Here is a 27231-nt window from a genome sequence, read left to right as displayed (position 1 = left end):
TGAGATGCTGTGCCCTGTGCCTCTGCCTGGACATCTGGCTTTTCCAATTTCTCCATCTTTTTTGGGGGGGGGGGTGCAACTCCACGTGTGGCCTCCAGTCCATTCGAAACTGCTACTAACCCAGGAGGACATACATGCAGAAATTGAGGGGAAGCATTTAGAAACGTTTCTAGCAATTTGACCCAGCTCGGCTATCCAGTGTGATTCGGCGGCCTGACAAGACTTGGTATACAGGATGTGTGGTTAGCTCAAGGTGAACACTGGCAGGGAGGGGGAGGGGGGGTGGTTTCAAAACCAAGAATTTCAAGATGGTGGCCACAGAGATAACACCGAGGGCTGGGCTCCTTGGAGCTTGGGGCCCAGTGGGGCTGCACTGGGCATTGAACTCACATGGTGAGAGCTGTGTGCAGCCTGCACATCAGGACCATGCTCTGCTAGGGCTGGAGGAAAGGCTGGTTCTGCCCCCCAGAGACTTCCAGGAGCACTTCTCTGGTATGCAGCTAAGGACCCTTCTTGCCCAGCTCTTCCTTCCTTCCCGGCCTCAGTTATCAGTAACCCGCTCCTGGGGCATTCCCTTCCTGCCTCTGTCAGAGCCCTGTCCATGCCAAGACTGTTGTCAGCAGTTCAGGAGCTTCCTCTCTTCTCCACGTGACTCCGGGGAGCTCAAGATCCAGGGAGTGTGTCTGAGTCATTCTTACAACCATTCCCTCAATGAGATTCGATGAGCAACTTACTATGTGCCCAATGCTGGGCCAGGCAAAAGGGAGGAGGGTGGGCTCTGTGCATAAGAAGTTCATAGTCTAGGTCAGAGACCGTGAAGGTTGATGTGCAAGGACATCCAAGGGCAACGGGGGGAGGGGGTGGGCAGCTGGGGAAGCAGAGGAGGAGATCCAGCCCTGCCTGTGTGACTCGGGGAATTTCTCCGAGGAAGCCTCCGTGTGTAGCAACCACTCAAGGGGCAGGAAAGGAGGGAGTGAGGAGCAGTGAGGAACGGTGAGGAATGATGGCTCCAACATGGGGAACCTGTAACTCTCACTCATGGAAAGTCCAAAGCAGACATTCCCACTGGCGAGTTTCTCCACTGCAAGGGATGATTCAGGCTCTTGACTCGAACCCTCTGACTTCATCCCCTTGAAAACATGGTCTCCTAGACCTCCAGACACACCTGCATTGAGCCAGAAAAAAGGAAGGAGCAAGAGAAATCGTGTGTGGAAGGTGTTCCCGGACCAGGTCTAGAAAGGAGCTCATTCCTTCTTTGGCATCCTATGTTCTAGAACTCAGTCCCGGCCCGCTGCAAGGGATCTGGGTAACACAGCCTGGCTGTGTGCACAGGAAGAAGACGAAATGATGAACAGCTAAGCTCTCTCTCCGGGGGAGATGATGCTGTCTATTCTGTGAATGTGCCCGTGGGGGGTTAGCGGTTGGGGGGCGGGGAGAGGGGAGAGATCATTTCTAGCTGTAGAACTTGGAACGGCCATAGAACGTAGATGGATTTTGACACCTTATAAGGCAAGTCAGATTGGGACATACGGCGGTAAGCTTGCAGTTATGCAGGCATCAGCGTAGTCTTTCCTTTTGGAAAGAGCCAAACCAAGGAGAAAGATCATCTATTAGGAAGACGAGTTGGTGCAAAATTCCAGAATACTCAGGATGCTGGGCTTGCTTGTCTTCTCTCAACACTGTCCAGGTCTGAGATCTACTCGCTGGAGCCTCGTGAGGCTCCCAGGATGTAGAGCAGGGGGAGAGCACGGCCCACGTCTGATGGAGGAGGGGACAGGCTGAGAGCAGGGCGGTGGCTGTCCCAGGGCACTTGCATCGGTCAGAGGGAACGGCAGACCCAAGCCCTTTATCCCTAAATCCAGAGCTCTCCACCACTCCCCTTGCTTCAAAAGAGCCCAGAGCATCGGGGAACCTTATCCTCAGTATCATCAAGGGTTTTAAGGTTCAAGCCAATCAGGCTTCTGAAGTTTATTGCATTTCCATTTGTCCCATTCAGATAATAAAGCACGCAAAGTAAGACCAAATTAAAATTTGAAGCATGGTTACACTATTAAAATATTTTGACTGCCCTTTAGCTGTTCTCACCAGCTTCTGATCTTATCTTGCTGGCATTTAAATTGCAGTGGGCACAGATTTAAAGGGACAGTACCTGCCCTGACGTACAGACCAGTGTATCCCGGGCAACACCACATCACGGGCTTCAGGGCCAGGCTTCAGGGAATCCGTAGAGGATCTAGCCCCAGCTTTCCCAGACTTCTGGGCGAAGAAGGCACTTCCCCAGGCATGATGTGAGGCAGCCGGGCATGCTACCGGGAAAGGAAGGACATATTTGCAAAGCTTATCATCACGGTAATGATAATGACTGTTCACCTATTCCCAACGTGCTTGCACATCCAACAGCTCATCTGTTCTTTGCAAAACAGCCCGGAGCCTAGGAAAAGGCCTATCACGTAGTAGGTGCACGGGTATAGTCAAGGTGGTGGATGAGAGACGCCGTGGAAATAAATATAATGTGTGTTATCATCCTCATGGTAGATGCATGGACACCGCTGGTCAGTGTTCCAGTTCCTTGCCGAAGGACGTGTATGGCTGGCCTGGCGATAGAATCAGATCCCTGAATGTGGGCCCAGTGCTCTTTCTTCGCTTCCGCTCCACGCTTCTCCAAGTGTAGGGCCGTACAAGACGGGACCCAAGATGGCTTCAGGCAGCGAGTGACAATGGCATCAGAGAGCATCAAATCTCGTCATGAAAAATGTCTGTCGTTTCCAACTTTATTTCAGTTGCTTCAAGGAGAAAGCTTCAGATGGGGGCCCATGTACATATATATTATTAACATCTTTCTACACAGATTTCGAGGACCCCTCCTTAATAGAGAGGTAGCAAGCCATAGACCCAAGCCTTGGCAAGCAACAGCATCGTGCTAGAATTTCATAGCGATGTTTCATTCTTGTTGTCTTCATTTTACCTTCTTCTCTAACGTATGACATGGGACACTGTGTCCCCTTAAAAAAATGCAACATAGAGCGTGTGCAAAAAATTCATCCAGTAAAGAAAACTGTATTCTATTAAAGGGAACAATGATGAGACAATAATATAAATGATAGATGAGACATAGCAAAAGTCATGAAAGTCATCTAGTTTGGGGATAGAAGTTTGGAAATCACTGCTTTGTATCAAGGTACCCTCTCCAACAAACCAAAAAAGGCCCCCAAGTCTTTGATAAGAATAAAAGGTAGAGAGTCACAGACCGGGCCACCTGTGAGTCCTACCTGATGTGGGGAGATTAATGCATGATATTTGTAAGTCCTGATCAGTCTAACTGTTCTCCATGTCCTTCTTTAAAAGTTTATTCATTTATTTTGAGAGACAGTGTGTTAGCAGAGAAGGGCAGAGAGGGAGGGAGAGAAAGAGGATCTCAAGCAGACTTCACACTGTCAGCGCAGAGCATGATGTGGGGCTCAAACCCACGAACTGTGAGATCATGACATGAGCCGAAATCAAGAGTCGGACGCTTAACCACCGACCCACTCAGGTGCCCCTGGTCTCTATGTCCTTAATACAAGGACACACCATTTCCTCCATGAAGGCTTTGAAATTTCCCCTAACCAGGGCTGGTCATCATCTTTATGAAGTCTCCAGAACCATTTATCTGTACCATTTGCAGGGCAACCGAACGGCTTTGCCTGTTTTCAGGTTCTCTCTGTGTGTTCCTCATTTTCTTTGACAGTCTTCTTGAGGGAAGTCCTGTAACCAGCAGCCTTATTTTCTTACATGTGCACCAGAGTGAGTCAGTGCCATCACTTCTGGGCTAGAGAGATTGTCTTCTAAAGGTCTCTAGATGGACAGACAACTGGGACCTCAGATGCTTGTCAGAGGGCTTGCTCTGGACTGAAGTTGGTCTTTGCGGGGAAGCAAAGAGAAGCCACCAAAGCCTTGGGGAAGTGACTAAGTTCCTGGACTCGCTAAGTGAGAATCCCTGGCCTCACCTGAGTTTCTTCTGTCCTTTTCTGGGATGGTCCCGAAAGTCTTCACGACTTCCCGCTAAGGACCACTCAGCGCTCTGATGCAGACTGGCCTCCAGGAAGCACGCCCGCTCCAGCATGACTGGCGAAAGTGAGCAGAGCTGAGGATCACGGCACAAACCATCGTTCACCCCAGAGGGAAAGACATTGTAGGGCAAAGGACCTGCATGTGCAAAGGAGCGGAGACATGAGGCGGTTTTGCTCATTGAAGGAGTGTGGACACTTTCAGCGCCGTAGAGCAAAAAGTTGAGGGTCGAACAAGAAGGGGTGGGGTGTACCCTCACAGGGACAGTAGGTGAAGCTATGGTGTTGAATCCTCATTCCAAACCTTGCCGGAATCCCCTGGTGATGTTTCAGCGACGGAAGGGCATGCTCAGATCACGGTCAGCGTGGCAAGTTTATTCCAGCAGCCGTGGAGTGAGAGGTGGTGGGTTGGGGGTGGGGATGAGCCAGGAGGCTGGGAGAACCCGCTTGGATTTCCAATCTGGAGCAGGAGCAGAGAGGATGGGGACGATGGGGGCGGTGGGCAAAGGGACGCACCAGGAGGCCTGTTGTATGGAGCTCTACCTTAGACACGTATTCATGCTGGCCCACTAGAATATTCGGCAACCCCATTTCTCCAGAACGGAGCAGCGATTGAACAATAATTAAATTCGCTGTTTTAAGCCCATAGCCGTAGAGTTTATTTATAATTGGAGCCACAGTTTGAATGCACTTTAAATGCAAAGAGGAGCTTTAACCGTCAAGTTATTATATTACTCAAGAGTTTAATTAATAACACACTAATTGTAGAAGCCAACATCAAGAGTCACACCATATTGTTCCTATTACGTTTGGAAACTGTTTGAAGTGATTTGGTAATTAAAAAAATGAACTTCGGAATACAGCCTTATCTTCTCGTTGATATGGAGAGTCTTTATGTTTGTGCGTTCTAGTACTTTTTAAGATCTTGGGTTTAATGATGAAGAGCCTCTGAATAATGCCTTTAGAATAGATATATGCATACATATTTAAGCAAGTCAGATGCTTGGATGTCTTTGGTTACAAAGGCAGCTATCAAAAAGTTAAAGAAAATCGTAAAATAACAACAACAACAAAATACATCGGTAAGATGAGAGCCGAAAAGGGACTTCAGGCTTGATCTGTTTTACCCTCAAGCCCACTTCCCGTCTGTGAAAATCGAGGTGAGTGAAGTCGAAGAGTTGGCTCAAGAATGGCCAAGCAAGCGGGCCACATGTCTTGGTCCCAAAGTATTCTTCCACTTCTGAAATTCAACGGCTGCCTCCACGTCTGCCTACCGACAAGAATACCCTCTCTTTCGTTCTCTCCCTCAACAAACACAAACTCAACTAAAAGAGAGTGGGAGTGACCCATTCGCCAGCTGTCTTCTCATGGGCTGCACACCCAGACAGCGGGCCGGACTTGGCCCTGGCAACCTCGGTTCCCTGGTCATCGTACTGTAGCTGAGATGTGGTCTCCCCTTGGTCTCAGGGAGGATCTCTCAAGCACAGAGCAAAACAGCCACTGGGATGAAGCAGAGTCTGTGCTCTGGCGCCTGATGGGAGGGCTCGTTTGGAGAATGGTTGGATATGAGGTCCTTGTGTAGGTTAGGACACATTTCCAAGGACTTTGACTGTCATGCTAAATAATTACGAGTCTAGCCATCAAACATTGGGAGCTGATGGAGAGCATTCTACAGGGGAATGCCATGGTTAGCTTTGGTTTTAGAAAGATCACTGCGCATCCTGTCCTGTGGAGAAGGGCCTGGAAGGAAAGGTGCCAGCAGCGGAGCAACCAACGAGGGTGTTGTCACACTAGTCCAGGGGAAGGAACTTGCCAGAAGGAGTTCCTAATTTGACAGGAGGGTGTTGAACAGAAACGTCAACAAGTTACTAAACATGTCTGAGCAAAGCTCCCAAGTCTAAAGAGAGAACCGCATGAAGTAAACACTGATGGCTCTGGAGAGATGTCCTGATTCCTTCCTGGAGGACCCCGAATCCAGAAATACCGAATCAGAGGGATAAGGGAGAGAAACTTAGATTCTGGGCACAGAGAGGTTAAGGAATTTATCTAAAACCGCACGGCCAGTTACTGATCCGGATACAAACCCCTCCGTTAACTCGTACCCTGTACCTTCTAATGTTTCCGTACGAGTTATGTCTCATGACGCATCAGGGCACGGATGCAGACCGGGAAGCCTCTCTCAAGTGAAAAGCTCACTTAACTAAACTTGTGGGTTAGCTCATTTGAGTCCTCCAGAAAAAAACGCATAAATGGGGTTGAATCTCACAAACAGGGTCTTGAGTGAAAGAAGCCAGACACAACAGAGCACAGGCTGTGTGATTTCAACCACACAAAGGACAAGAACAGACACAGCCACTATGGGCTGGCAGAAGCCTGGCCCATAATGGGAGCTCCATGAAGGGCTGGGTCAGCTCCCTGCTTCTTGCACATTCTTTATCCACGTGGCCTGGTTGGGATGAAGGAGTTCAAGACTTAGATGCCTAGGACTGGAGGATGCCCGCCTTGGCCACCAGCTCTGCCTGGCCCCATCCAGAGCTCGGCTGAGACCTTCACCCCAGCCCCCCCTGCAGGTGCCCCAGCCAGCCTTTCATTCTGCATCTGTATCTGCCAGAGGGACCTGTAACCCCTCTGCTAGAAGTCCATCATTAACGGGAGCCCGGTCTGAACATCCTCAAATACTACAAAATGCCGCCTTGATGCCTAACAGCTTCCTTGCCTGATAAATAGAGTTCATAATGATTGCCTTTCTTATCTCCCAGAGCTCCTGTAAAAAATCATAGGAGATCATAAATGTGAAAGCCTTTTGTCTCCTCCAAAGAGGTAGACAATCGTAAGGATGAGCCTCCATCACTCGGTGCGGCTCTTGTCTGTTCATACGTCTGCCTCCCCCGAGACTTCCAGCTCTGAGGTGAGGAGTGGGTGGCCTTCCTCCCTGCACCTTTGGAACCTGGGACACACACTGTCACAGAGCTGTTGAATGAGAAATACCGGAAGGAACAGACTCCCGCATCACCATAGGCTCTCCATGCTTTAGGAAGAAATGACGCATGATGAGAGCATCGCCCCCACCCCCTCCAGCCCCTATAAATCGTCAGCGTGTTTTCACTGAGTTGGACAATACATGCCCTGGATATCGAGATGTATATTAGAGACTATAAACAGTAATAAATGACGACATCGTGATAACTGCGGAAAATCGATGCTAAAACAGGAAAAACAGTATCTTATTACTGGCTCGGGTGACCTAGAAATCAGAGGCGCGTTTTCCACATTAGGAATTAGATTAGGAAATTGACAGTACGGTAAGTTTGAACAAAAACGAGGTTCAGCAATCCTGCAGAATGTTAAAGGCATGCATGGTGATGAGTCCACGTGCCAGAGTGTTCGCGATGTTTCTAGTGTTACGGGAACCTTGTCAGCTGTGGAAAGAGCATCCGTAGGTTTGAGTCAGCAGGTATGCATTATTACCCGTTTTAAACCTGACCTGATGGCGTCCATTTCAAAACTTGTAGATTTAAAACGATGCCATGTTCTCTAATTTACCAGTGTTCAGGTCACACACGTATGGCTTGTAAGTTCCTAATGAGTTACAAAGTCCTGTCATCTTATTTAGTAGGCTATGGTGCGAGAAAGCCGCGCAGAGCAGATACAGGAAGAAACAGAAAGAAGGCATCCGATCTCTTCTCTCTGGTGTTGTAATTTATTATGTAATTTATGGTGTTGTAATAAGTGATGTGTTTGATAAGCAATTCCACTCACTCTGGGCCGAAGTGGAGTTGATATCATTCATAGATACGGGTCAGTACGGTTTATTCGCCCCGTGCCAGTGTTTGGTTAGGCATTCGGGTTTTAAAATATTCGGCCTCAAAATGCAGTGCACACACTTTTGAAATCCATTTTCCACCGCGGGCCTCTGAATGGGAGGCAAACCCGATAAAGGTCTCATGGGTGAAATTTGAAATTTGTCCCATTTGATGTGAATCCAATAGGATTTATAATAGCAACAACAAAGACGGTCCAAATTTTCTGATTTTAAATGGGAACGTCGCCCCAATGTAGCCCGAGGACTAAGGTCTTTCAGCCACAGAGCTGATAGGGAGGAACCGGAGATAATATGAGCTTCCCCTGGCTCACTGGAGTTCAAGTTCGGTGACAGGAGGCCGGGGTCAACATGAAAACTTCTGGAAAACAGGAAAGAGGTGTCACTCCTGTACCTGACCTTTGGCCAACCGTGGAACTTCCCAGCTCTCGTTTCATCCTGCCCTCAGCTCAGGCTGTGGAGCGGGGGGCACTGAGACTTTGGAAGTTGCCTGGTTGTCCTTGCCAGGGTCTCGCGGCAACCCGGTGTGATTCCAAAACCCAGGCTTCTCCAAGGAGTCACTTCCTGAGAACCTGGTGCCCGCCAGCCACGTGATGGTGAACTTCCAACCAAGTGGAAGCCCTGGGCGGAGGTGGTGATGGGCGTGGGGGTGGTGAAAGGCCGCGCCGGGGATAATCGGATGAGGACAGCAGAGGCAAGTCAGAGTTGTCCACATATGTGCCAGCCCTGCCGCTGGGAACGTGGGGCCCCATCACCCCACTTAGCAGAGGGGCAGACCTCCATTCCAGGGAAATGGATGGACCCGAACGACACTTGGCCCGGAATCACCAGCGTTCGCCTCCCATGAAAACAGCTCCGGGACGCCGGTTCTCAGAGTTTGTAACAGACCCCAAGTAGGAGGCAGAGGCTGGACAGTGCACAGAAATCCCCGTGGTCACGTCCCTGCTTCTCTCCTTCTTTGAGGAGCTCTCCTCTCCCTGAGCCTCGGCCTTATGAGCCGGCTTGTCACAGGGATTGACCTAACACGCCCGCCCCCCATCCTCACACGCCTACCTCCCAAATGACTGCTCCAGGCCCGTGATCTCACTCAGGCCAGCTAGGAACCTCACTCGGGATTTCTCACCTGGGGCCGGGGGACTGTGAGCCCGGGGCTGTCCTGGTGACCTAGCTGCTATTTCAGGACCAGCCAGTGCAGCCGGTAAAGGGAAAGCGGAGGGGCAAGAGGCAGGAGGTCTGGCGCTTTGCACGAGTCCCCCGACTCCAGCCTTCCCAGCTGCTCCGTAGCTTTGCCTTGGGATGTGAGCCAGGGCACGGCCCCCTCTTCGCTCAGGCTAATTCTCACTGTATTCCCATCACTAGCAACTAAAATTGTTCTCAATTGTAGGAGTCCGTCAGCCTTCGTTCACCGGGCTGACCCGGGGGCATGGGACGGGAGGGGCGAGGGGGTCAGGTGCGTGGACAGAACCGTAGAACCCAGCAGGGCAGAACTCATCCCTACTCAGAGTCCTCCAGAAGTCACCGGTATCAGCATCGCTTAGGAACTTAACAGAAACACAGAGCCCCAGACGTACTATAGACTCTGCATTTTCACAAGATCCTCTAGAGATTCATAGAACATCAAACTGAGAGAAGCACTTATCCTTATGACAATAGAATCACTTATTGATTTAGCAGAATCAACCAGAGCAGCCAGTGGAACAAAGAGGAAAATCCAGCTTCTCTGCAGGTGCTCGGTTTTTGTTTTTTTTTTTTTTAAGTTTACTTATTTATTTAGAGAGAGGGAGCTCGAGCAGGTAAGGAGTAGAGAGAGAGGCAGAGGGAGAGCGAGTCCTAAGCAGGCTCTGCACTGTCAGTGCAGAGCCTGATGCGGGGCTTGAACTCACAAACGGTGAGATCATGACCTGAGCCCAAATCAAGAGGCGGACGCTAATCGACTGAACCACCCAGACATCCTTGTAGGTGCTTGTTAACTGAGAGACAGTGATGTGGATTCAGGATACAAGGCCCCTCGAATCCCCTCTTGTGCACTTGGCCCACTGGATAGATGGGAAGACTGAGGCCCAGGGAAGTACAGCGAAGCCCGTGAAGTCTCACGGTCCAGGGAAGGAGAGCTTCCTCCAATCTCGTTGTGAAGTTAGGCCAGATTGCTATGCTCTCTGGTCTTTCTTACCACAGAAAACTTTCCCTTGCCCTCGTGTGTTCAGTGCTGCGTACAGGGTCAAACGTGCACATGGAGTTCAAGGCTGCTCCAAGCGGCCTCGTCTGCCCTGGAGTGAGGAAGGCTTCCCTACCCCAGTGGAGTGTTCATTGCTCCGCTGTGCTTGGGCTACAGTTTCACCCTCAGTAATTCATTCTTCAAGAATCTCCAGTAGCTTCATAAATCTGGAAAGCAATAAAATCATCAACTTTTCTTAAGCTTAAATTAAGTTCAGATTCTTCTGTTCCATTTAAGTAATAGCAAAAGGGATGCTTTCTTTGCAGTTCCACACATACTTATGGGCAACTCTTGGCACCAAGACCTTTCTCCTGTCCTTCCAGCAGCGAGGCCATGACTTGCTCCGTATTTGCACAGAAATTTAGGGCTTATAAAGTCCTATCCAAATTTGACCTCACTGTATGCAATTGGATGATGAACGCGAGAAGCTTTTTGGCGTTGATGTTCAGGTGCTAGTTAATATGATGCTCATATTAATGCTGATAATCATGTCCCATGAATAGTAGTGATGACAGTAATAACCCTGATGGACCAGGTATTCAAATGTTTGTTGAGTTGATGAACATAAAAGTATTCATTATCGATGGCTTAGTTCTCACATCTAGATCCTGGGAGAGTTGCCTTAACCCAAAGTTAAAACGAATGCACGGAAACACAGCAGACTCCAAACATGTCCATGTCCAAGCCCTGGCTCTCATGACTATGTTACCTTCAATGGCGAAAGGGAATTTGTAGGTGTGATGTAGGATATGGACCCAAGATGATCCTGGATTATCCAGGCGGACCCAACCTAATCACATGAATCTCGAAAAGAGGAGAACCTTTCCCAGTTTGAACAGAGAGATAGATGTGAACACGGATGAGAGCCATGTTGTGCCGCTGGCTTTGACGATGAAGGCAAGGGTCATGAGCCGGGAACACAGACGTCCTCTAGGAGCGGGAAAATGCAGAGAAACAAATTCTACCCTCAATTTCCACCCCCCCCCCCCAAGTCAGCCCTACTTCCTGATCTTAGCCTAGCGAAATGTTAGGCTTCTAATCTATAGCTGTAAGATAATACGTTTTTATTGTTTAAGCCACCAAGGTCATGATTTGTTACAGCAGCCATAGGAAGCAGATACAGCTACATTATCATGCGTTCTGTGCCTTAGCTCAGGAAATGGCATAAGTGAGGCACAGCAGAGTTTACGATCCTAAAAACGATTCCTTTCTGGGAGTGGGGCGGATGGAGAGGGTGCTGTATCAGATTCCAATTTGCTGACTAGCCTTGTGCGGTGCTTGGGAATCACGCTGCCTGGGTTCAAGTTCCAGCTGTGCCGCTAACAAGTTGTATGACCTTGTGCAAGGTACCCAGCCCCTCTGTGCCTCAGTTCCCCTAAATGAGGAGTAGGAATAATAACGATATCGATACTCTGGTTCTGTGTGAAGATTGGATGAGTTACCATGGTGCCTGGTCCATAGTCCTTGCTTATGCATTTTGAGCTCTATTTCTAAATCGATTTTAGAAACCTCAGTTGAACCTAAACACTTACCGGGGGAAGAGCAAGAAAAAGGTTTGAAACTTTTGGAATATGGAGAGAACAATTCATCGGGTCAGATTCAAATCGAAGCTCAGCCAACAAAGGGCAGTTTACCTAACTTTTTTGGTCTTCGATTTTTTTCTCCCGAAAGAAAGTGAAACCACCCAACAGAGTTACTGCAAGATTGACATGTGGTCACACAGGGGGATCTACCTGTCTAATCGATTTGAGGGCCAGCCACCACATGTGCCATAAATCTTAACCTCCTTGTCCCTACATCTAACCTGGGAACTGGGCCATTGCCACTCTGCACAGGTGTTCACCTGAGCCACGCTGGACTCCATTTGTAGGGGAGCGCCCGCTTACCAGGAATGTGTGAGGTGCATCCCTTCTCGATGACCTCCCCCCCCACTCCATCACCCTCTCCTACTCCTCCCCAGACCACTCTGCAGCCCAGGATCTCACATGGCCGACCTTCAGCTGGCTTAAGCGTCTTAGCATCTAGGGGCACCTGCGTGGCTCAGTCGGTGAAGCATCCGATTCCTGATCTCGGCTCAGGTCACGATCTCATGGTTTCATGACTTTGAGTCCCACCACGGGCTGTGAGCTGGCAGTGCAGAGCCTGCTCGGGATTCTCTCTCCCTCTCACTGCCCCTCTCCCCACCTCTCAAGATAAATAAATACACAAACATTTGTTTAAAAAACTTAAAAAAAAAAAAAAAAGATTCGGAGCATCTGTGACCGAGGTAGACAATAAGGGAAGGTGGTGGAAAGAGGTCCTTGTAGGAGAATCGGTTCAGTTATGTGCAGATATGGGAGATGTGAATTATGGGGGCACGAAGGACACTAGCAGAGAGGCAGGGGCCTCAAAGAACCACCTCAGATATAGAGCTTGACAAGGAGTCAGGAGGCCCTGGCTTCACTCCTTTGGGAGTCACTTTGGGTCGCTGAATCTCAGTTTCCACATCTGTAAAATGGGCACGATCATCACCACCCGGAGGTACTGTTACGCATATGATACACAATATACGTAACCTCTCTAGCATGCTGCCTACCACGGAAAGGTACACAGTATCAGGCCCTCTGACCCTCACCTGGGGCTGAGGTAGTGGGGGTAGGGTGGGGATTGCTTGATCTGGCATCGCAGTAACTGGGTAAAATTCCCACCACCTAGCCACCAAGGGGTGATTTGGAAATGATGGCCACACCCACAGACTGATGCTTCTATAGCACAGATGTGCATGACCATGAGACGAAATTGCATAACATGATGACACATTGTGGGTTTGCATCGAGCTCTGATCTCTCTTCATGAGCATCTGGGAAACCTCCTGGTGGGTGTCACTCAGGAGGATGTCTCTTTTCTGGCTCTGTCTGGATATCCCTGTGCTGTCCACGTTCTGCGAGGTTTGCTGATGCTGTGCTGGATCCCTCCTTGGACAACGGTTTTGGTGTCCCAGGGCTTTGGGCATCAGTACTGAGAATTCTCCTTCTTTGGAGTTCTTCATTTCACACAGAGAGGACGGTCTCCATGAAATAAATTTCTAAGGGGGCACCCCTCCTCTGGATTACTTTCTCCATGGAATGACAACACTGTGGCCACAGAATAGACTCCTTCTGTTTGTAGCATCGTCTCTGTCTTTCTCACCCTGACTTTCTCTGCACCTTCCCTTCCTGCCTGTGCCACCCAACACCTTTCAGTCACTTGTCAGTCCTGGCCTAGGCAAAGGACCTTTTCAGAGCTTCTTTCTCTAAGCTCAGGGCTTGGGGTTTGGTTACCTGGAGATGGTTCCATGTTACTTTGAACTTTGCATATATAAGAGTTTGAAAAATCAAATATCTATCCATCTATCATCTATCTATGTATCTATGTGTCTATGTATCAATGTATCTATCCATCCATCCATCCATCCATCCACCCACCCGTCTGCCAACCCCCAATCTGTCTGAACATTCATCCATCCATCCTTCCATCCATCCATCCATCCATCCATCCATCCATCCATCCACCCTACCCATCCATCCACCTATCCATCCATCCACCCATCCATCCATTCATTCATCCATCCATCCATCCATCCATCCATCCATCCACCCTACCCATCCATTCACCCATCCATCCATCCATCCATCCATCCATCCATCTACCCTACCCATCCATCCACCCATCCATCCATCCATCCATCCATCCATCCATTCATCCACCCTACCCATCCATCCACCCATCCACCCATTCACCCATCCATCCATCCATCCATCCATCCATCTATCCATCCATCCATCCACCCTACCCATCCATCCACCCATCCACCCATTCACCCATCCATCCATCCATCCATCCATCCATCCATCCATCCACATACATGATTTAACATTCAGATAGGACTAGAGGCATTTTGATAGAGAAAGCAAACCTCTGCCCCACCCCTCTCCACACCCAATGCCCAACATTTAAAAATATTTAGCTGTTTTGTCTGTTACTTGTCTCTCTATGTTTATGATAACCTGCTAAGAGAGCTACATGTTATATGCATCTCAGGCTTTACCTGTGAACCTCCTACCATGTAAAATGAACTCTGTGCCTTTGAATAGTCTCTGTGCACACTCACGAATGCACACATTTCATGTGTCTCCATACCCAAAGTGCTGCTCAGGTCTGGTTTGAAGCAGTATTTAACACGGTGTCATGATGACTGTGTCAGTGATAGTCTCCCAGAGCCACCAGGTGTGCAGTGATGGTGGTGGTCGTGGCCCCCTCCTCCTGCCGTCCCACTGAGTAAAGCATGACTTCATCTATTGAAGCTTATTTCTTTGGTTTTGTATACTTAGCATCAGTTCAGCCCCAGAATTTCTCCTATACATACACCTCTGATTCAGTCAGAGAAGGCGGGCATCTCTGTTCTATTTTGTTCTAGGAAATAACTTTTCTGCAACTTTCTGTGCCCCTGTGTTGGTCTCGACCTTATCTTCTGTAAACCACACGGATGTCACCCTACAGCTCCCCCCCCCCGGGATTTCCCTGCACGGCTCCCCTGTTTTGCGTTCCCCTTCTTCAGTTGCCCAGGCTTCCCTGACTCTTGGCTTTCTTGGTCTCGTTTAGAGCACACACTCTCCAGTCATTCCTAGAAAAAAGGGCAGAGAGGACATTTCTCAAAATATTCTCATCCAACCTTCCCACTTGGTTTGTGGTTTGGCATCCAGGTACGGAATTCTGGGTCGACTACCCTGCCCTTGGAATTCTATAGATGTTGATCTACCAAGTTCTCCATCCCAGGGTGGCTGTTGAGAAGCCCATGCCTCATGGCGTCCCCATGAGGTGACTGCCGCCTTCTCGTTCTTGCTCTTTGGATGTGTTTAGATTCTTGATTTGAAGGGGTACATGCACCCCAATGTTTGTAGCAGCACTATCGACAATAGCCGAAGTATGGAAAGAGCCCAAAAGCCCATGGACTGATGGTCGGATGAATGGATAAAGAAGATGTGCTGTATTGGTGTAATGGACTATTTCTCGGTGACCAGAAAGAATGAAATATTGCCATTTGCAACAATGTGGAGGGTATTAAGCTAAGCGAAATAAGTCAGTCAGAGAAAGACAAATATCATATGATTTCACTCATTTGTGGAATTTAAGACACACAACAGATGAACATAGGGGAAGGGAAGGAAAAATAAGATAAAAACACAGAGGGAGGCAAACATTAGACTCTCTTAAATACAGAGAACTGAGGGTTACTGGTGGGGTATTGAGTGGGGGAATGGGCTAAATGGACGATGGGCATTAAGGAGGGCACCGGTTGGGATGAGCACTGGGTGTTGTATTAAGTGATGAATCACTAAATTCTACTCCTGAAACCAATACTAACTTGAATTAAAAAAAAAATAAATAAATTTATTAAAAATTTTTTTTTTACTGTTTTTACTTACTTTGAGAGAGAGAGAAAGAGAGAGGGAGATAGAGAGAGAGAGAACAAGCAGGGAAGGGGCAGAGAGAGGGACAGAGAGACAGAGAGAGAGAATCCTAAGCAGGCTCTGAGCTATCAGTGCAGAGTCCGACATGGGGCATGAACTCAAAAAACGGTGAGATCGTGACCTGAGCTGAAATCAAGAGTCAGGCACTTACCCCACTGAACCACCCAGGCACCCCTAAACAGATCAATTTTTTTTAAAGTACCAATGTGGCTAAAAACTAGAATATCACATTTTTTTTAAACAAAAACAAAAAGAATCTTCCCATTATCTCCATTGTTCTGAAAATAACAGTTCCTGCTGGAGGCTTTCTACATGCGCACACAGGACACTCAGAGGGGATGCTTCTGTTGGTTTTTGATGATTTTTTTTCATTCCTGAAGAGTGTGAGTGACTTCTGTGCTTTTTGGAAACAATTGCTTCCGATTCTGAGAAATATTTCCTAAGTGTTTTCCAAAATGTTTTATGTGTTACACAATATGGCAGACACACGTCTCGTACACCTTTAAGATTGAGCTGAATTGTTAACACGATCTCCATCTCAAGTGTAGGCAATCATTCAATAGGATTGTAAAGCCATGATCTCATGGTTCATGAGTTCGAGCCCCACCTTGGGCTTACAGCTGTCAGTGTGGAGCCTGCTTGGGAGGCTCTGTCCCCCTCTCTCTGGCACTATTAAGCGTCCCCTCCAACTGCGAGACTCCCCCGGGACCTGGTTTCAACATCCTCTCCGCACACCGCCCGGTAGGTCACGGGCAGGTACCCTCGGGTCCGCGGTCAGCTTTGTTCTGACTCACAGCGTTCCCACCTTGAATGTCTGCTCAGCGCTGAGCTTTGGGGCCCGTGCTTATTTTCATGTTTTCATTACAGGTTGCCACTGGATTCTCATAAGGCAAATTGGCCCCAACTCTCTTAAAAAACAAACAGCCTCTCCTAGTGCTTCAAAATAATTATCTCCAAAAGGGAGCAAGGCAGCCCATCCATTGTCAGTCCTAAATGACATCATGGCTGGTGTGCAGTATTTAGAAGATTAATAACATCTGCTTTTTAAATCACGGTTGGTCGCAGACCCCGGAGCTCACATCAAACATATGGGGTATTTTGTATGCACGATGTGCAGGCAAACTCTACACGGCCAAGGCCACATGCTAGAGAAAACACTGGAATAACAACACTGACTTGCCTTTATTGAAGGCCTTATAAGACATGGCATGTCCTGACTCCGTAAAGGTGCTACGCCTCTCTTCACCGAAGTCAGCCCGCAGGCTTAAAGAATTGTGATTCCCGCTTAGCTTAAAGAAAATCGAAAGAGCCAAGAGATTTAACAACTTAGCCAATTTGTGCCTGGGAGTAAGTGATGAAGCCGGGGTTCAACCCCGAGGATCTCTGATTCCAGCCTGGATTCCAGGGCTCGTGAGCCTTCGCCCTGCTCGCAAATTTGGGTCAACAGGGTCAGACGTTTACAGAGCGTCCCCGAGGGGACAGGGCCATTCCCTCACTCGTGCGTATCTGTTCAGCGTCCCGTGCCCGGTTGAACACACCCCAGAGAGTGGAGCTTGGCCAGAGCCACGATCCCATCCTTGGAGAAGGATCTGCGTTCGTTTCCTGGCTTTGCGGGATGTGGCTCTCATGACGATTGATCCAGAATCTGCAGCAAATCTCTGCTGACGGGTATTCAGAGACAGAGCGCAAGTGAACGACTGCATTTTGAAGCCCGTCTGTCTGGGGTTTGTTTTTGGTTTTGTTTTGTTTTGTGTTGTTTTGTTCAGGGTTAGAGAAATTGGCAGGCCGCCTTGAGTGTTTCAAGCGGGTTTCAATGAACGAGCAAAGGAAAGAGCTTGTCAAAAACAATGAGCACGGGCACAATTTCTAACCGTGTCCGGGGCAAAATGGTCGTTCTGACAACTTGAAAGAAATGGATAAAAAAGCCAGGCGTGGTACCTTCACTTTTCTCCTGCAGGGGAGGGATGGGCCCGGGGACTGTGCTGGGAGCCAGGGACGGTGTCTGCAGACCCCCCCCCCCCCAAGTCTGAGAGGAGCGAGGTCTGCCTCTGCCTGGGTCACTGGAAGGCATCTGCTCATAGCTTCAATCCCGTGTTTCAGACCACCCTCCCAGCTCTCCAGAAAACTGGGAGGCGAAGGAAGGGATGAAAATTGAGTGCATTTGCAACTGTTTTGCCCACGTCACCTAAGCTACTGACACCATTTGAACACGCGGGTCTTGTACCAGTTGGCAGGGGAGAAAGGAGCCGGGAATGAAGAGTAGCTCTGGGCACCCCGGCTGCTCTGCCCCAGGGGCTCTGCCAGGGCCGATCGCGGGATTCCCGTGGCAGGCAAGCGGCTCGGAGCATGGACCGCGACATCCAGAAGGGTCTGGGCCTCGCTTTTTGTTCGCTTCGCCAACACGTGGGGTGCTCCCCTCTGTATCAGTCACTGGAGGCCGTGGGACAAGATTCACCTGCTCCCTGTCCTCATGACCCCTTTGCACTCCTGAGGGAGACTAAGGAAAAACCGGTAAAGGCACAAATTAATCAAAGGACTGCAAGGAGAGTCGGGGGCTTTGGAGGGGACAAGAAAGGCCAGTGAGGCAAGCTGCTTCTGCGGAGTGGTCGGGAGGGGCTCTCTGAAGAAGCAACGTTTCAACTGAGACCACAAAGGAAAAAGGAGGCCAGCCAGGCAAGAAAGGGAGAACTCCGCAGGAAGAGAAGAGCTTGCCCACACCTGGGCGGGGAGGGATAAAGTCACAGAAAGGTCTCAGCAAGGAGGTCAGGGTGCTGGGGGAGGTCAGGGACTGGGTTGTGGGCGGCTTTGTACAACGGGGGCAACGAGGGTGGTGGTTTAACCAGGGGACTCCATGCACCAGGGACCAGCAAATCCCACCTACCACTCACTGGTTTTGGTAAATAAAGTTTTATTGGAGGCGCCTGGGTGGCTTTAAACTTTTAAAGTCGGCTAAGGGTCTGACTTCGGCTCAGGTCATGATCTCGCGGTTTGTGAGTTCAAGCCCCGCGTCGGGTTCTGTGCTGACAGCTCAGAGCCTGGAGCCTGTTTCACATTCTGTGTCTCCCTCTCTCTGTGACCCTCCCCCGTTCATGCTCTGTCTCTCTCTGTCTCAAAAGTAAATAAATGTTAAAAAAAAAAAATAAAGTTTTATTGGCACACAGCCACACCCATTTGGATGCCCACTGTCTATGTTGCCATGCAGCTTCGAAGGGCAGAGTCGAGGAGTTGTGACAAAAAGCCGAAGATATTTGCCATCCGGCCCTTTATAGAAAAAGCATACAGGAAGGCGTCTACGCCACGAGACCTGGGGTGAACTTGACTCCTTTGAACATCGGTTTCTCATCTATGAAACAAGGAACTGGGAACAGGTGAATTTCATGGTATGCGAATTCTATCTCAGTGAAGCTGTTAAAATAATGAAAATGCTGAGGATGTGGACGTGATAACGCTCCACAAAGGGGCAAAGGAGGTAGGAAGTCACAATCACACGGCAGATTGGCACGTGGACGGACCGACAGTGTCTGCTGTCGTAGTCTGATTAGCAGCTGGTAAAGCAAAGTCTTTTCATCCTTCCCTTCTCCATACACTGTGGTTTAGAGAAGTTAAGTCACCAGCCTGAGGCTGCACAGCACTCAATAATGAGTGTAGGATCTCAACCCCCGCCCTCGGGGCCCCAGGGCCTTTTCCTGTGCCTTCCAGATCACTGTGACGTGCCAAGGTGGGGTAGAGACTGGGAGGTGGGAGTGAGTCGTAGGGACCAGTTTGGGTGAAGCTGGAGGGAATGCGTTTCACGTCTTCCCCTCCCCCCCGACCCCCCCCCACCCCCCGTCTGGTTTCAGGCTGTGAGAATTCTCACTGCCCCGTGTTTCACTTTGAGCTGGGTGCTCATGGGAGCTCTGTACTTCGCGTGAAATCTGGCCTGACTTTTGGTCGGTCGGGGGCGAAACCGTCAGAAACTGCTGAGTGGGGCGCAGTCACAGGGCCCCATCAAAGGCGCTGGCCGGGGCTCCCAGACCTGGCTCTAAGGCCGGCCAGCCCACAGCTTCCTCTGGGCCCGGACGCCGTCAGCTCGTTTCGTTTCAAGTTTCGGCTCCCCTCCTTTCAAGTTTCGCTCTTGAGCGGTTCACACAGAACCTTCTCGCCCTGTCTCTGTGGGCCGGTCTCTGCCGTGAGACGCGGTCTGAGAAGTCAGTGGTCCGGTCGGTGCCGAGTCGACGGGACCTGGGTCTGAGGGTCTGAGTCTGGCGCTCTGCCCCCAGATGACAAGATCTGAGGGCCCCCCCAAGCGCAGACGCCCCTCCAGGCCTCAGCCTGCCCCTTGGGAAAGCGAGGGCCGGGGCTCCGGGCTCGAAAGGTCTTCTGGGTTCTTCTAATCTGCCAGGCCTGCTGGGAAGCCGCACCTGTAAAGCCTCACTTTTTCCATCCTTTTACAGATCTGAAACACGCTTTCGAGCTTTCCTAGTTTCCCTGTCTCCTTTTACAACGGAGAAAACAAAGCTCAGAAATGCTAAAGGGCTGTTGCAGGCTATCAAGGAAGTTCGTGGAGGCACAGGCACCCGGATCTGCCTCCGCAGGCTCCTTGGGCGGTGCCCCATGCCCGCATCTGCGTCCCACCCGCCGGTACCCACTGCTGCCCTGCGTCACCTTTGATTTGAGCCTTTCTTGTAAACAAAAACACGAGAAAGGGGCTTCATTAATACCTATTACACCTTCGAGAAGTTAACAGCAATTTTCTTTGCTGCAGCCTGGCGACGTTCCCAAACATCTGGTCAGGGCCGGGCAGGCCTGGCCCTCCCGCTCCTCGGAGGAACAGTTGGGACTGCGAAAGCCTGGAGCCTTGGGGCTCCCTCGGGACGGGTGCTACCCAACGCGCTGTCTGCAAGGCTCGCTTCACTTCCACAACACCTGCTTTCCGGAGCCGAGCTGCCACTCAATCCCAGGCCATTGGAGCATGGGAAGGCGGGAACAGGGGAGGAACGCGGCGCTGTGGCCGGGGAGACGACATGGCATCGGGGAGAGGGGCCCGGTTGGCGGGGGGCAAGGGGAGAGACGTGGAGTTCAACACGCACACGCGTCACGAAGACGGCTTTGGAGTTAAGGAAAGGCGAGGTGCTCGGAGCCCTCTCTGCCCAGGCTCAGTGGGTCTGCACCCCGTGGTGCTTTAATTCAGTCTCCCTCTGGCCTGGGGCACCCTTAGGGGCAAGGCAGCCCCTGTCTGAATGCGACAGACCCATCCAGGCTGGGCTCCGATCCAAACTTCTTTGGACTATAGGCAGATCACCCTGCACAGCACAGCAGACACAAGCACGGAGCCCCTCTTACGTGCCATGCTGGGGTGGGGTGGGGGGGCTACCTGCTGAGAGACAGAACTAGAGGCCTGGGTCCCTCTCTTCTAGTCGAGGCAGGAAGGCGAGGAGGGCAGACGTTTAACAAAAAAGAGAAAAGACGAGAGAAAAAGGGGTTTTGGTATTTATAAAGGAATGGGGAGGGGGAGTAGGGAGAGGGGAGAGAATCTCGGGTGCGTGTGGGGAGCAGAGGAGAAGCATCCGGCCCTGGGGGACGTGGGGGGCAGCCAGGAAGGCTCAGTGGTGGATGAGTGTCTGAGCTGAGTCTCTACAGGGGGGCAGGGGTCAGCCAGGAGCGAAGCGAGGGGCTGACCAGACCAAATGCAGTGAGTGAATTTGGAGAAATGATAAACCTCATGTGAAGCACCCACCAGAGTCCTCCAAAAATGTCTGCTGCAAATATTGTCACGTTATCTAAAAGACAGCAGGTGCTCTTGGGCGTGGCGGGGCCCCTGGACTTCATTTTTCCTGTGGCTTCAATGCAATTCGTTCCCACACACTGAGAATGCGCCGCGCGGAAAGCCCTGTAACCGGGAGTAGAGGGACCATGAAGACGTAAATGAAGGCTCTCGTGGAAGTCACTGGTAGTTGCTACCCAAATGCCACCTGGCCACCTCTTTTTGATTAACAGACCACGCTTTGGTTTGCAACAGCAGCACTCCCAATCTCAGGGGGTGAATCTTAAAGTTTATTTATTTTGAGAGAGAGAGAGAGAGACAGAGAGATGCAGAGAGAGGGAGAGAGAGAGAAAGAGAATCCCAAGCAGATTCTGCACTGTCAGAGTAAGGAGTCTGATGCAGGGCTCAAACTCACGAACGGTGAGAGCACGCCCTGAGCCAAAATGAAGAGTCAGGCGCTCAACTGACTAAGCCACCCAGGAGCCTCCAGAGGGTGAATCTTGATCAGTAATAGGCCAGTTGGGTCCATTGATTTGGCTTTGCCAGAGACACATCCCAGTCTGCTGGGGATGTGGGGTGTAGTCATGTGACACAGTTCTGGCCAATGGAATTTCTAGGGAAACACTGGTCCAGCAGTATAAATAGAGCTCCCCAGCAGACCCCAATTGCCTCCAGTTCCCAAGCACTAATAAACCACGATGCAATTTAGAAACAATCAGCAGCCGCAAACCCCACCAAATTCTAGACCTGAAACCAAAAAATATAACTCAGGGGCACTTTACAAAAAAATAAATATAATTATACACAACGTGATAGTAGTCTCAAGTGTAGAAGCAAGTGATTGGATATTTATATATATTCCAGAATGATCACCAGAATAAATCATCCATCACCACACGTACTTACAAAGGTTTGTTTTGTGTTGATTTTTCTCTGCAATGAGGGCTTAAAGATTTAAGTTGAAGTTTCTCATAGCGACTTCCAATTACGTGACATATTATTATTACCTACGGTCACCATGCTGTACATTGCATACCCGTGACCTTTATGTTATAGCTGGAAGTCTGTACCTTTCGATCCCTTTCACCTGTTTTACCAACCCCCGCCCCCCAGCCTCTGGCCACCACCAAGCTGCTGGGCGCCTATAGGCTCAGTTTTCATGTGCAGCATCACTGTTTTCAGCTGAGAGACTCATGGAAAATTAGAGAGCTTCATCAAGCTTCCCTTTGTTTTCTGGCATGACTAGAATAAAAATGCCCGAGCCACAAAGGTCGATTTGGAGGTATGGATGGACCATTTTCACGTGTAAACGCTAAAAGCATTTTCCAAAAATGTCATTTTGTGTTTTGAGACAGAGAGACAGAGAGAGAGAGAGAGAGAGAGAGAGAGAGAGAGAAAGAGAAAGCGTGAGTGGGACAGAAGGGCAGAGGGAGAGAGGGAGAATCTTAAGCAGGCTCCAAGCCCAGCACAGAGCCCGATGTGGGGCTCGATCCCATGACCCTGGGATCATGAACTGAGCCAAAATCAAGAGTCGGATGCTCAACCGACTGAGCCACCCAGGCGCCCCCCAAAAATGTCACTCTTAATAATATTATGGTGTTATTCCCTAGGCTATTCAGTGTCATTATTATAATTACTCTTTATGTTTCTCAGTTCATTGTATTTTTTCTATATTGTAACTATTAAACCATAATGGCATATTACCAAACCCCAGTGTTTTCTACTAACTCTTCAAAAAAATAATTTGAGTCTTTTTCATAACATTTTTGAAGTAAAATGGGGCTGGGCACTGACAACCTTTTTTCATAGGTTTTTATCAATGTTATTAATTTTATATTCTGTGTCATGCAACATTAGTTACATTTCTTTACCTAGTAATATCTTTAGCAGAGAAAAAATTAATGAACGAAATCAAACATGTATATTTTTATTGAAGCATAATTGACATATAACATTGTATTAGTTTTAGGTTTACAACATGATGATTCGATATGTGTTATACTGAGAAATGCTCACGATATGTGTGGTTGCCATTCATCACCACACAAAGCTACTTTTTTTGTTCTTGTGATGAGAACATTTAAATTTACCCTCTTGGAAGGTTTCACATATGCAGTATCATGGGCTATAGTCAGCATGCTTTACATTACAGTTGCACGCCTTGTTTATTTTATTACTGGAAATCTGTACCTCTTGACGCCCTTCACTCATTTCATCCAACCCCCATCCCCTGTGAACCTGACAATGACTGTTCCCTTCTCTTATATTTTATACAAACTTGGTCTTACTAAATTCCTAGGTAAACATACACTCTTCTGGATTAAGGACTTTGCGTGCGAACCAGACGAGCCTGGCAACCAGTGGGTTTTAGATTAAGCTTGAGCGAGGGTGTTGTCACAATTTGGCAAATCTTCCCCATGAAAGTGTGTGCTGTCATGATCGCTAAAGTTCTTTTTCATATATTTCAACATCCTTTCCTGTCTCCCAGCAAAATGGTAGAACCAGTACCTAGCCAATCAATTATGTGCTCAATCGGTTTGAGTTGGAATGATTTCCCACTCGTGAAAGTAATACATATTATTGAAATACCTAGCAAATAAGCTTTGGATAAATGCAGAAACATTCTAGAGTGCACAGAACACCTTCTAGATGGGAAAGCAGGTCTTAAAGAAGTAATTGTGGCTCTGAATGTTACGAAGGAAGGTACAGCATACTAGGGAGCATGCTCTAAAACTCCAGTCCATGACACTTGTGCACTACGCTAAGCTATCCTGGCCAGAAATGCGAGGGTAAAATCTCATCAGAGACCAAAGAAACCAGTTTGGTCCTCTTAGAGGACCCTTCCTCCTCCTCGTCCAGGACAACCTATAACCATTTATTTTGTTTCTTCCTATAAAAACATCATCTCTCTTCTCACTTTCCCTATTTCCCTGTTTGAATGCCTGACCTTCCAGACAGACCTAAGCTTGATAAGAGTGGGAGCCTGTGTATCCTACCTGCCACCAGTTCTCTGGCCTCAGGAAGGGCTGAGACTTCCCTTTGGCTGGTGGCCGCCATTTTGCTTCTCTCCTCTGTACTGTTCTGTAAGAGGCAGAGAGCCTCTTCCTGCCCCTTTTTCTCAAGTGGCTTTCTGTCCCTAAGCCTCCCACAACCTTTCTGTAGAAGTTTACATATTATTGAGACCCCAGTCTCCCACATTTTAGCCAAAGTTCAAATGGTGAGTCATCTGTTGAGTTTAGATCAAGCTGATTTGAAGCCTAATGTTTCCAGATAACATTTTTCTTTGTGTCTGATAACTCTGTGTAGTAGGTGAGTAGAGGAAGCTTTGATATCCAAAAGCCGTGATCAGGAATTGCCACATAATTTGGAAACATGAAACTTGTACTCCCCTTTCAAGAGTCCCTTCTCAGAGCCTTATATATCACTGGAAATGAATATAGTGCAGGGAGACAAATAAACACTGAGCACATGGGTTTCTTTTGTCCCTCTTTGATACTCATCACAAAAAAGACTGGGCCAGCAATCTGTTACCCACATGACACAGCCTCCAAAGATATTTCGTGATAAATCAGCTGAGTTTGGAAGTTGCGAAGGCCTAACTACAAATGTGCAGAGTAGGGCTTGGTCAAGGTGGGTCATGAGGATGTGGGTGGTTTCCAGAGCCGGGAACAAACGACAGCACTTTGGAAAGATTCACGAATGATCGAAGCTAAGGTCTCACATCTTCCCTTCCAATGGCCACGCAGTTGGGACCATGGAGAACAAGAGAGAATCCTATCTCGGCATTTTCCTTTCCCCTTTCTCCCATGTTTTCAGGTGGGTGGTTAGCTGGAGAGAAAGACTACAGACTTCACCCATCGGTATTCCCAGACATATTTTTAATATCCCAATTAAGTGATGTGTTGCTAACAGACCTGGCAAGTTAAGAGGAGGGATGCCGATTGGGCCGTGTACTGTATGAATCAAGACTGCCATCATTTCTTGTAAAAAACTGTTTATTTGTTTTCAATATCTATTCCTTGTTTTACATTATGTGTACATTTTTTTTATTTTTTATTTTTTTTATTTTTTTTCAACGTTTTTTATTTATTTTTGGACAGAGAGAGACAGAGCATGAACGGGGGAGGGGCAGAGAGAGAGGGAGACACAGAATCGGAAACAGGCTCCAGGCTCCGAGCCATCAGCCCAGAGCCCGACGCGGGGCTCGAACTCACGGACCGCGAGATCGTGACCTGGCTGAAGTCGGACGCTTAACCGACTGCGCCACCCAGGGGCCCCTGTACCTTTTTTTAAAATGCATTTCATATCATTCATGAAAAGAAGCAGGGGAAAAGGTTAAGAATTAGTAACAGAAATAAATGTAAGATCTTAAGCGATGCCTAGAAGAACACTTTAAGATACTGTCTACCCACTTTCTGGATAAGGGAAGCATCCGACTAGGGGAACAAGAGCTGGGGTTGAGCGTTGGTCTGCAGTTGGCCTACACTAAAGTCCGTGCTGCTTGTGGTATCGCAAGCTTCCCAAGGGAGCTCTTGTCTCCCCGACAACTGTGGCGACTCTGGATTTCACTACAATATGGTAGTTCCAGGATAGAGCACCCACCGGTGGTCAAAATAAAACACAACTCTTTGGTAGATTAAATACTCTACTCATCAATAACAATCCCTAAATGTGGGATGAATACACACACACACACACACACACACACACACATTGGTCTTTGCCACTGGTTCCTGACACAGAGCTCCTGAAACTCCTGTAATTTCCTGGGTGATAGGGGTGTCTTTGGTTCTAACGCGGCAACTCTGCATGGGCTCAGGATGGCTCCTGGGAGGAGGCTGATCACCAGAAGGACCGAACCATGATTAGAAGCTTAGAGTTTTCAGCCCCATCTACATCCTCCAGATAGGGGAGAGGGACTGCAAATAGACTTAATAATTGATTATGTCCATGTGAAGAGGCCTCCGTAAAATCCTGATTATAGGGGCTCCGAGCGCTTCTGGTTGGATGCACACATCCATGTACCTGCACTACGACATACCCCAACTCCACAGGGATAGAGGCTCCTGCACTCGGGCCCCCCACTCCTGAACCCCCCTCTCTGTGTCCCTTCATCTGGCTGACACTCTGGAAGCACACAAAAGGAGGAGGACTGGGTTTGCCCTTCCATTGCATAGATTTTCCAGAACACTCACTGTGTAAGTGTGGTTTTTCCCATTTGCTTAATTCATTCAGCAAATATTTAATGGATGTCTAATATCTCAAAAATTGCACATCTTAGAGCCAATGAAAATGATTGTTAGGTAATTTTAGGAAATGCTTGATCATTTTTTGGTATCAGAGACATCTGGTTCCATACATGGCAGGAGGCATCACTCCGGAGGACCCGTCAGGTCAGCTTTCATAAGGCTCTCGGTGTCCCATTAAATCTGGTTATTCTGTACACCTGTTCGGCCTTAAAATCCATGTATAACTACCAGAGATTCAATAAAAAAAGTTTCATCTTTTCTGGTATAGGATGACGTTTTCAAAAAGAAGGAGGGAAGGCTTGTTAAAAGATACTGTTCTGAGGGCTCATTCAGCCAGCTGAGTGCCTTTGTTCAAGGCATTGGACCTTTTGAAGGTTCTGGACTGTCACCTTCAAAACAGAATATTAATAATAGAAATATCAATAATGCCTCTGTCACGTGATTGTTTCGAGAACTTACCTGAGATCCTGGCATCAAAATCCTTAACAAAATGCCTGGCTCTCTATAAATTAGGCAAAAACAAAGCCCAGATTTGTCACATTGATTACATTAACTAGAAAATGTGGAAAAACCAAGCAATGCATATTGAAAATTGCTGTATATATTTACTTTTCATCGTAGCTGTTTCTATCTGTCTGTGTAGCAAGCTAGTTATCTATCTCTCATCTT

Source organism: Neofelis nebulosa, chromosome 7, assembly GCF_028018385.1.
Source record: "Neofelis nebulosa isolate mNeoNeb1 chromosome 7, mNeoNeb1.pri, whole genome shotgun sequence".
Taxonomy (NCBI): domain Eukaryota; kingdom Metazoa; phylum Chordata; class Mammalia; order Carnivora; family Felidae; genus Neofelis; species Neofelis nebulosa.
The sequence above is the reverse complement of the archived record's forward strand: the minus strand, read 5'-3'. Positions refer to the sequence as shown.